The sequence below is a fragment of the Antrostomus carolinensis genome, unplaced genomic scaffold, assembly GCF_000700745.2.
Source record: "Antrostomus carolinensis isolate BGI_N321 unplaced genomic scaffold, ASM70074v2 scaffold42635, whole genome shotgun sequence".
Lineage (NCBI taxonomy): Eukaryota > Metazoa > Chordata > Aves > Caprimulgiformes > Caprimulgidae > Antrostomus > Antrostomus carolinensis.
Window position 1 is genome coordinate 367 of NW_010319183.1, and position 8,087 is coordinate 8,453.

The window sequence follows — 8,087 nt, forward strand, 5'->3', positions numbered from 1 at the left end:
CTCTGTAGCCTTTGCCACAACGTACGGGTATAAAATGTGCGTTACCAAACCTTTTTAGAAACCCACATGGAAGCTGAGGACTCTGGAATGAAATAGTAGGTCTAGCGGAAGATACTGGCTTTAATCCTACTAGTAAGGAGCCATCAGCTTACACAAAACAAGTCTTTAGCAATGTATTTTGTACCTGCACAAAGAACAACGTGAAAGAAGTAGCTGTTCGAAAGTCAATCCCTTTTTTAAGTCAGTATCTCGATGTTTTGAAAGGAGAGTAACATTGTATTTCTGGGTTTGTATAACAGAAGAGCAGTGTTTGTGCCTGAAAAATCATGTTCAACTTCAGAAGCATCTTGAAGATACTACAGTTCCTGAATTTTTATTTTTTAACTTTTTGAGAATATGATCTTATTCATATTTCCTCAATGCAAAAAAACTTTTGCTGGGGAAATAGTGCTTATTACTGGATTTGCAAATGGGATTTGAAGGCAGATTGCCTTAAATTTTGCTCCTTTGGGAGCAACCTTGATTTTTTGGGACATTGATGATGAAGGTAACAAAGAAACAAGCAGATTAGCCCCAAAAAATGGAGCTAAATGAGTGCTTGCCTACCCCTGTGACTGCAAGCAATAGGGAGGAGGTCTATGAACAGGGAGACAAGGTAAGATACAGCTTCTGGCTTCTAATTTGTCTTCTTCTGAATTTTTTCTTCTTTTGCTTCTTTACATGCTATTGAAATTTTTTTAAATTTTTTTAATTTTTTTTTTTTAGAAAGCATACTATTCACTAAAGGGAAGTATTCATGTAGGGCAATGACTTTCTCTTTTTGACAGGTGGCTTCTAGATGGAACTTAAAGTATGTTTGTAATAAAGTAACTGGTTTTATTCTGTTCTGTTGAGATTTATCCATTTCCAGTCTTCACTGTGAGATGGTAACTTCTTTTAGGTTAAGAGTACAGTAAAACATACAGCAGAGGTTACCTCCATGTACTAACTTGTTTAGTCTTTAAAATTTCTTTAACATCTCAAGAATAAAAAAAAAAATAAAAACAGTGGAAAGTGGTGGGTGGGGCTTTTTTGTCCATTTATTTAGAAAACTGTAGTTCTGTAAGGGTGATCTGGGGTGTAATGGTTTCAAAAATATCACCAGGACATGGCTGGTCTCCAGTCAAATTGATGATTCAGCTTCAGTTTATTTTTTGGTGAATCCAGCTGGAAAGTAAAGTAGAGAAGGACTCCATTTTAAATGAGACTCTTCTGCTGTGCTGACCTATGCTTTGTAAACTTTTTTTTTTCTATTATCAGAGTCCAGAAATTGGACATTAAATTAACATTATTAATCTCGACTTGTCCTTTAACTCATACTGCCTGAAAATATTTCCCAGTGTAACCTCGTTTATAATCCAGTTACCCACTCTGCCTTTTCAACTAAGGATAAATTATTCTTTTGTTAAATTCTCAGTATATGTACTTATATACATGACTCTCAAGTCACATCTTTGAAATTCTGTGTCCAAACACATACATCAGAGAAAACAGATAAAATATTTCATGACACATGAATGTTGATAGATTGTTTTGGAATAGTCTTAAAATGTAACATTAATTTTCTATGAGTTGTTGGAGGGACTTTTTGGTTTGTGGTTGTTGCTTTTCATTTTAACCAAAACAGGTTAATTCTTTCTGAACAAGGCTATGAAAGTTTGAAATAAGTGCTTTTCCTCAGGAAATGTTCTCCATGAAAAGTAATTCCTAAAGAGTAAATTGGATTCAGGATCTGTAAGTACCTGGAACTGCAATTCTCATACTTGCAGTCAGGAAGGTGTTATTTTACCCATACTTCTTAGCAGAGTTTGGGGCACAGCCAACTAACAGTGCACAAAAAATAAATTCCATTTGGGGCCATTGGTTGTAGATGTTAAGGACTACAAGTGGTATCATAGTATTACTTGGATAGTGCAGGCAAGGATATATCATATTGTAATAGTATGTCTGTAGAGATGAGCAAGCTGTTGAGCGTTCTGTACTGACTCAACACGCAGTGTTCAAGGAGGACGATCTTTGCCAATTACTTAGTCAGTACAGATATTGTTATCCTCACTGTGTAAGACATTGGTTACGACTCCCGCAATTTTGGAGTAAGAATTCCAGTAATTTCAACAATCTTGATATATGTTATCACTTCTCAGCAAGATGAAAAATCAGTCTGAGCAACTTGTGGTCAGTACTTCAAATGTAACACTTGATCTTTATTTGCAATGATACTATAAATCAAATGGAATTTGATTTAGGAATCAAATTTGATTCAAGAATCTTCTAGAATCCTCTTTTTGCAAGAAAAAAACCTCACTTTAGAATTTACCAAGATCAATTGTCTTTAAAAAATAGCATTTTAAATTGTCATTAAATACCTATTCTCATAAATGCTATCTGCTTCTTGCAAAGACATGCACCAAAATGATTAGTTTAAGCTTTTGTAAGAAACTCCTCTGTCAGACTTTCTTGTTGATGCTGAAAGTTTTGAAATTATTTGTTTGTTCTTAGTTTAGCAAAGTCTCAAAATGTTTGTTTTGTGCACTCAAGTAATTCTCAATCTCCAAACACATTAATCAAATCAGCCACAGGGCTCCAGCCTGCAGAATTTGCTGTGCCTGTATCAGCAGAGAATATGCTGAAGTGCACAGACTGACCTACAAGCAGAAACTCAAAGAGCTGTTTTAAATTCAGGAATTGCTGTTGAGGTGTTAAACTATTGTTAACAATACCAACATCTTCATAGGTATTTGTATAAATTGAACAGTGAAGACCCAAATTTTTTTAGATCAAGAGTTTTTTCAGCCAGGGGTCTCCTCTACACTTGGAAATCTCTTCAACTTTTTGATTGGTAATAGGAAAAATCTTGAGCTTGGACACAAAAGATAAAGAAATAGCAGAAAAGCTAAATTAATTGTTTTTATTTGGTATATTAACTGCAGAAAAACTTAGGTATTTTCCCATAATGGAAGCTTTCCTTCTAGGAAGGAAATCAGATCACCAAAGTCCCTAAAGAAGAGGTTTTATAATAAACTGATGAAGTGAACAACAATTAATTTTCAGGATCAAACAGTATCAACCTGTGAATTCTGAAGGAAATGATATGGATCTCATCAGCTAGAAATGCATGGCGGGAGTTTTGCTACAACAGCTGTCCAAGGAACAAAGAGCAGCAAATGTGCCAGCTTTAAAGAGCACTTGAGAAGACACCGAGAAACTACAAATCTTATGCAGAAAATTGGTGGAAATTATAATAAGGAAAAGAATTAATAAACACCTGGAGAAATACATAATGGAGAATAATCAGCTTGACTTTTTGTAAAGGGAAGTCAGGCTTCCCACGTTTTTTGTGAGGTAGTGAGGAAACAGCTCAAATGAAGCCAGATTTTAAAAAGTGCTGCTGTGTTGTCATGTGAAGAAAAAGAGGATCATCATATGGATCAACACAGGGGTTAAAAGGTATGAGTGAGGAGAAAGTACAGATACATCCCACAAAGGAAGAGCTGGCTAATCCTGCCATGCTCAGCAGTGTCTGGATGCATTTGTGCAGGTGGAAAGTTGCTAGTATGTGAGCCCTGCTTGTCTGTGGCAAGGAGAAAGCCTGACACAACTGGAGGAGTATCAAACAAGTCTTCACTGAATACTAATGTTCCCTGAGAGAGCCAAAGGAAGGTCAAATGTTGGGGCATCAGATCCAAGTACCGATTTTCAGATTGCCTGACAGTAGCAAATCTGTGATTTTTATGTTTTTGTAATTATGCTATAGTTTTTGAGACATCAAACAATTGCTTGCTTCTAGCACAGAAATCTCTGCAGTGCGGCTGATTCTTAATACTATAAGTAAATCTTGGCCATCTGCTTTGATATCATTGCAAATCATGGAATAAAATCTTTTTATAACTAACCCAAATTGAGTTAATGGTGATTTTGGCCTTCTCTCCAAGTTATGCTATCTATTTCATAGTACATGCTTCTGTACTCAAAGGATTGGTATCCCCCAGGGATCTGCACTGAATTCTTTCCTGTTCAGTAGGAATGATCAGGAAAAGAGGTTGAACAGGCTTGGCTGAGGAATACAGATTCTCACAATAGCAGAAATAGGGACAAGAAACGTTTGGGTTGCAATTAAAGCATGCTCACAGTGCACACTAAAGCTTTGTAACTCATTACCCTAGGTTCCTGTGGAAACCAAAAGTATTCTGGATTTGAAGAAGCAATTACAGAAATTCTTGCGGGAGAAAAAAAAATCATTGGGATATATTAAATACAAAGCTACGGGTACCTTATATAACTCAGAAAGATCCTAAGCTGCAGAGTGTAAAAAGCTGAGGAGTACACTGGAGGAGACCTTAGTGTCCTGGTCCCTTTTTTACTGCTTTCCACCATGAGACAAGGGCTGTGGGGCTAGACGGACCTTTGATCTCCAGTACAATAGTTCTTATGTATTTACATTTCCATTAGATATATAAATTATTGCAAGTATCACTAAACATTTTGATAAATAAAGCTTTCTGTTTATCCTTTTTTTATTCATGTTAGAAAGTTGGGGATGTAACTATTCTAATCAATAATTCTGGCATACTGCTTGGGAAAAAGTTCTGTGACATTCCAGATGCAGATTTTGAAAAGACCTTAAAAGTCAACTTCCTCACTCAGGTCTGGGTAATGTATTTTTTTTCCATCCTGGATGACTGAAAGGTACAGGCAAGTATTTTAGTGTGAAAATCACCGTGGTGGTACCTACCTGGGGAACTCAGTTTGCAACAAGGATGGGCCTTGAATGGGCGAAGATTTTTTTTTTTTTTTTTAATCATCCTGTAACTGAAGACACACCAAATTGACAGTGTCCCCACTGTGTCTCAGTAATGTTAACCCAAACCTGCCTAGGCACTCTGGTAAATCCAAAGTTTGTGCAACCGAATTGTGAAACGTGCTCTGTCTGTAACAGCTGTGGCTGCAGTTAGTGCTGACATGATGGCACATGACTTTCCTACTCCTGATGTTTGCTGACATCAGAGGGCTTTGTCTAATAGACTTGTAGCATTCGGGGAGGCACAGCCGTGTTGTATGTGTTGGTGTCAGTCTTCAGGTTGTGCTTTCATCCCTAGTCACCATCTGCTGAATATACATAGAAAACTAATCTAGATAGTGTGTATTATCTTTGCTTTTTTTATATGCTTCTGAAGGAATTTGCTGTTATTTGGGATCTCAGTTGACCTTTAGGAGGTTTTGTTGTGAGGGAGTGTTACTCTTACCTGCTTTTGCATTTGTTGTTTGTATGTCTGAGTGAGCAGCCTGCATCAAGGACAAATGTGGCATTATTGCAAATCCCTTTCTAAATGGCATTTTTCACCAGAAAATCATTGCAGATAGAAGTCCTCTAATCATTTCCCAGTTCACAGAGCATCGTTCTTCCAAACACTTGAGGTAGATGGTCTTCCTGGCAGGTCTGAAGAGACATAGGGCAGGAGGACAGTGACCGTGGGCCCTCAACTGAAAAAAATTTGTACTAGGCACACAGATCTGATGTCAAATACACATTGCAGCACATCTCAGCTATTGAAAAAATTTTGTTACTGCTCTTGCCTTTTTTCTTCTCTTCCCCCTCATAAAACACTAGCGTCCTTCTTTATAGTTAATATCAGCCACAGTGATGGTGTGGGGGCCTGGAGTTGTCAGGCAGTTCGGTTTGTGACAGATAGGGCCCATAGACAGCTGAGTTCCCCTTGATGTGTTGACTTCTAGCTCCCTCTTGTGTACCAAATCTTTGGCAATAGTCAGAGGACTCAAACCATGAGGAACCAGGAGGCAGAGAAAATAAAAACTTTACGGCTTTTAATAACATGATTTTAATTCTGACAGATCTTCAGAGAGGGGAGTCATTCAAGGAAATGCTCTCTCTCTCATTTATTTATTCTTACAGACATAGAAGGTCAGTTGAGTGTCTTGTCTATCAAAGCCCCAGAAAGCAAATTGGGTTGTAAGGCCTAATTTGTAATGCAACATTTTTGGCATGTCTGGTTATAAAAGGATTTTTTTAATGTGTCTCTCAGACTTGCAAGGCCTTTCTTCCAGCCATGATCACCTCTAACCGTGGGTACCTGGTTAGCGCAGCCAGTGTAGCAGGATTGTTGGGAGTCTACAGAATGTCAGGTAAGTATCGTCAAGCGCCGTTACAAATTAGATCTACATGCTGCTAACTTTTCTTTGAGATCTCATAAATTCTTGGCTTAAGCAGTTTATACTGACATATTGAAGACTCAGGAAGAGCCTGCAGATACGAAAGCTGGCAGTGTATTGATGAGGATGACGGTGGCATGTTGCCTGAGTGGCACAGAGAGCTCACCACAGATTTTACTGTCTGACTGCAGCCTGTCTTATCTCCACAGAAGGACAATGCAGCAGTACACGTGCAGTGAGACTTGAATACAGGTTGTCTAACACTTTCTCATTCCAGGTTTTCTGCAGATAAATGTTCAGAGTCCTGAGACATATGTGAGTTATAGCCGGAACTATACACTTAGTTGGAAATTGATTTTCAGATCCACAAGAATGGCAGAATTTTCATTAAAATTAATTTGAACAAACTGTGTTTTAAGCTATTTAACAGCTCAATATTTTAATCTGTTTCCCTCAGGAGAGCTGTCCCGGAACTATACACTTAGTTGGAAAATGATTTTCAGATCCAGAAGGCATTTTGGCAGAATTTTCATTAAAATTAATTTGAACGAACTGTGTTTTAAGCTATTTAACAGCTCCATATTTTAATCTGTTTCCCTCAGGAGAGCTGTCTGCTACAGTCCTGACTCTTTCATCAGCCTGGGTCTGCTGCCCAGTCTCTCCTCAAGCCCCTCTGACATCCTGATCATATCTCTTTAAGTTGCCCCATAAGAATGTAAACCTCAGTGTAATAAGTCTCTCTTGTTTCTTCTGCTGATTGATGGTGTTACTGTAGTGTTTATTTGCCACCTGTTATCATTGGGTCAGATAATAGACTGATAATAGATCATGTCCAGCTTTCATCATTTAACTGCAAGCCTTATGAGAGTAGACCTGCCCATCCATGCGTTATAACTTTTTACACCTTAGCTATGCATTGTTAGGTTGTATGGTTCCATCATCCACTAGGAGTGAATCCCTGAAGAATAACAAACTGTCTCTGATGCCAGTTTTTGAAGGTACTCTTTTAGCAAAATCGGGTTTTGTTGTATCTAACAACTATTTTCATACACATTTGAAAAAGCCTTAGGAAACCACATATAAATTCCTATATTAAAATAAGGTTCTAACAGTTGCAGAATTGTAGAATAATTTAGGTTGGAAGGAATCTCTGGAGACCATTTGGTCTCTACCCCCAAATAGAAGCAGACTCAACTTAGATCAGGTTGCACAGGGCCTTGTGAGGGCAAACATTTATTATCTCCAAGGATGGAGTTCCATATGTTCATCAAACAATAAAAATCAGACAAGATTCAGTCTGTCCGAGCAAACAAAACTGTATTGTAGTGATAGGGCAAATCAGAAGAAGAAATAATAGGTGGAAGCAGCATTTGCAAGTAGGGTATTTAGAAGTTGCCGCTAGAAATAGTTTTTAATGAAAGGTAACCTGTGATAGTAAAGGGTGAAGACATTCTGAACTGAAAGAATGCCTGGCTTGTATATGAGTATCCAGAAATGCACATAAAATGTTGAATAAGCTCATCTTCCTATATTTCTCTATAGTGCACTGAAAAAAGTCCCCTGGAAAGGATTAATCTCATCTGTAGACAACTGTGCATCAGTCATGGGAAGAGCCGTTAACCTTTGGAGTTAGCATCACCAACATGCACAGCATCCTTAAAATACTAACTACAAGACTGCTAATTATGTAACTAAGTAATATTATGCTTAAATAGTATTACAAAACATTAAATTCTGTATATAACACTGTGCTGCTTTTGACATATTTTGGATATTTCTTCACTTTTCAGATTATGCTGCAAGTAAGTATGCAATCATTGGAATGATGGAAGCCTTAGATTCGGAGTTGTATCATTGTGGTGGGTTGACCCTGGCTAGAG

The 8,087-nt window shown here is 37.7% G+C and overlaps 1 pseudogene; it reads left to right on the forward strand.

Moving 5' to 3' along the window:
- The first annotated feature begins 326 nt into the window (after positions 1–326).
- LOC104525897 (epidermal retinol dehydrogenase 2-like) lies at positions 327–8,066 on the forward strand (annotated as a pseudogene).
- The last annotated feature ends 21 nt before the right edge of the window (positions 8,067–8,087 follow it).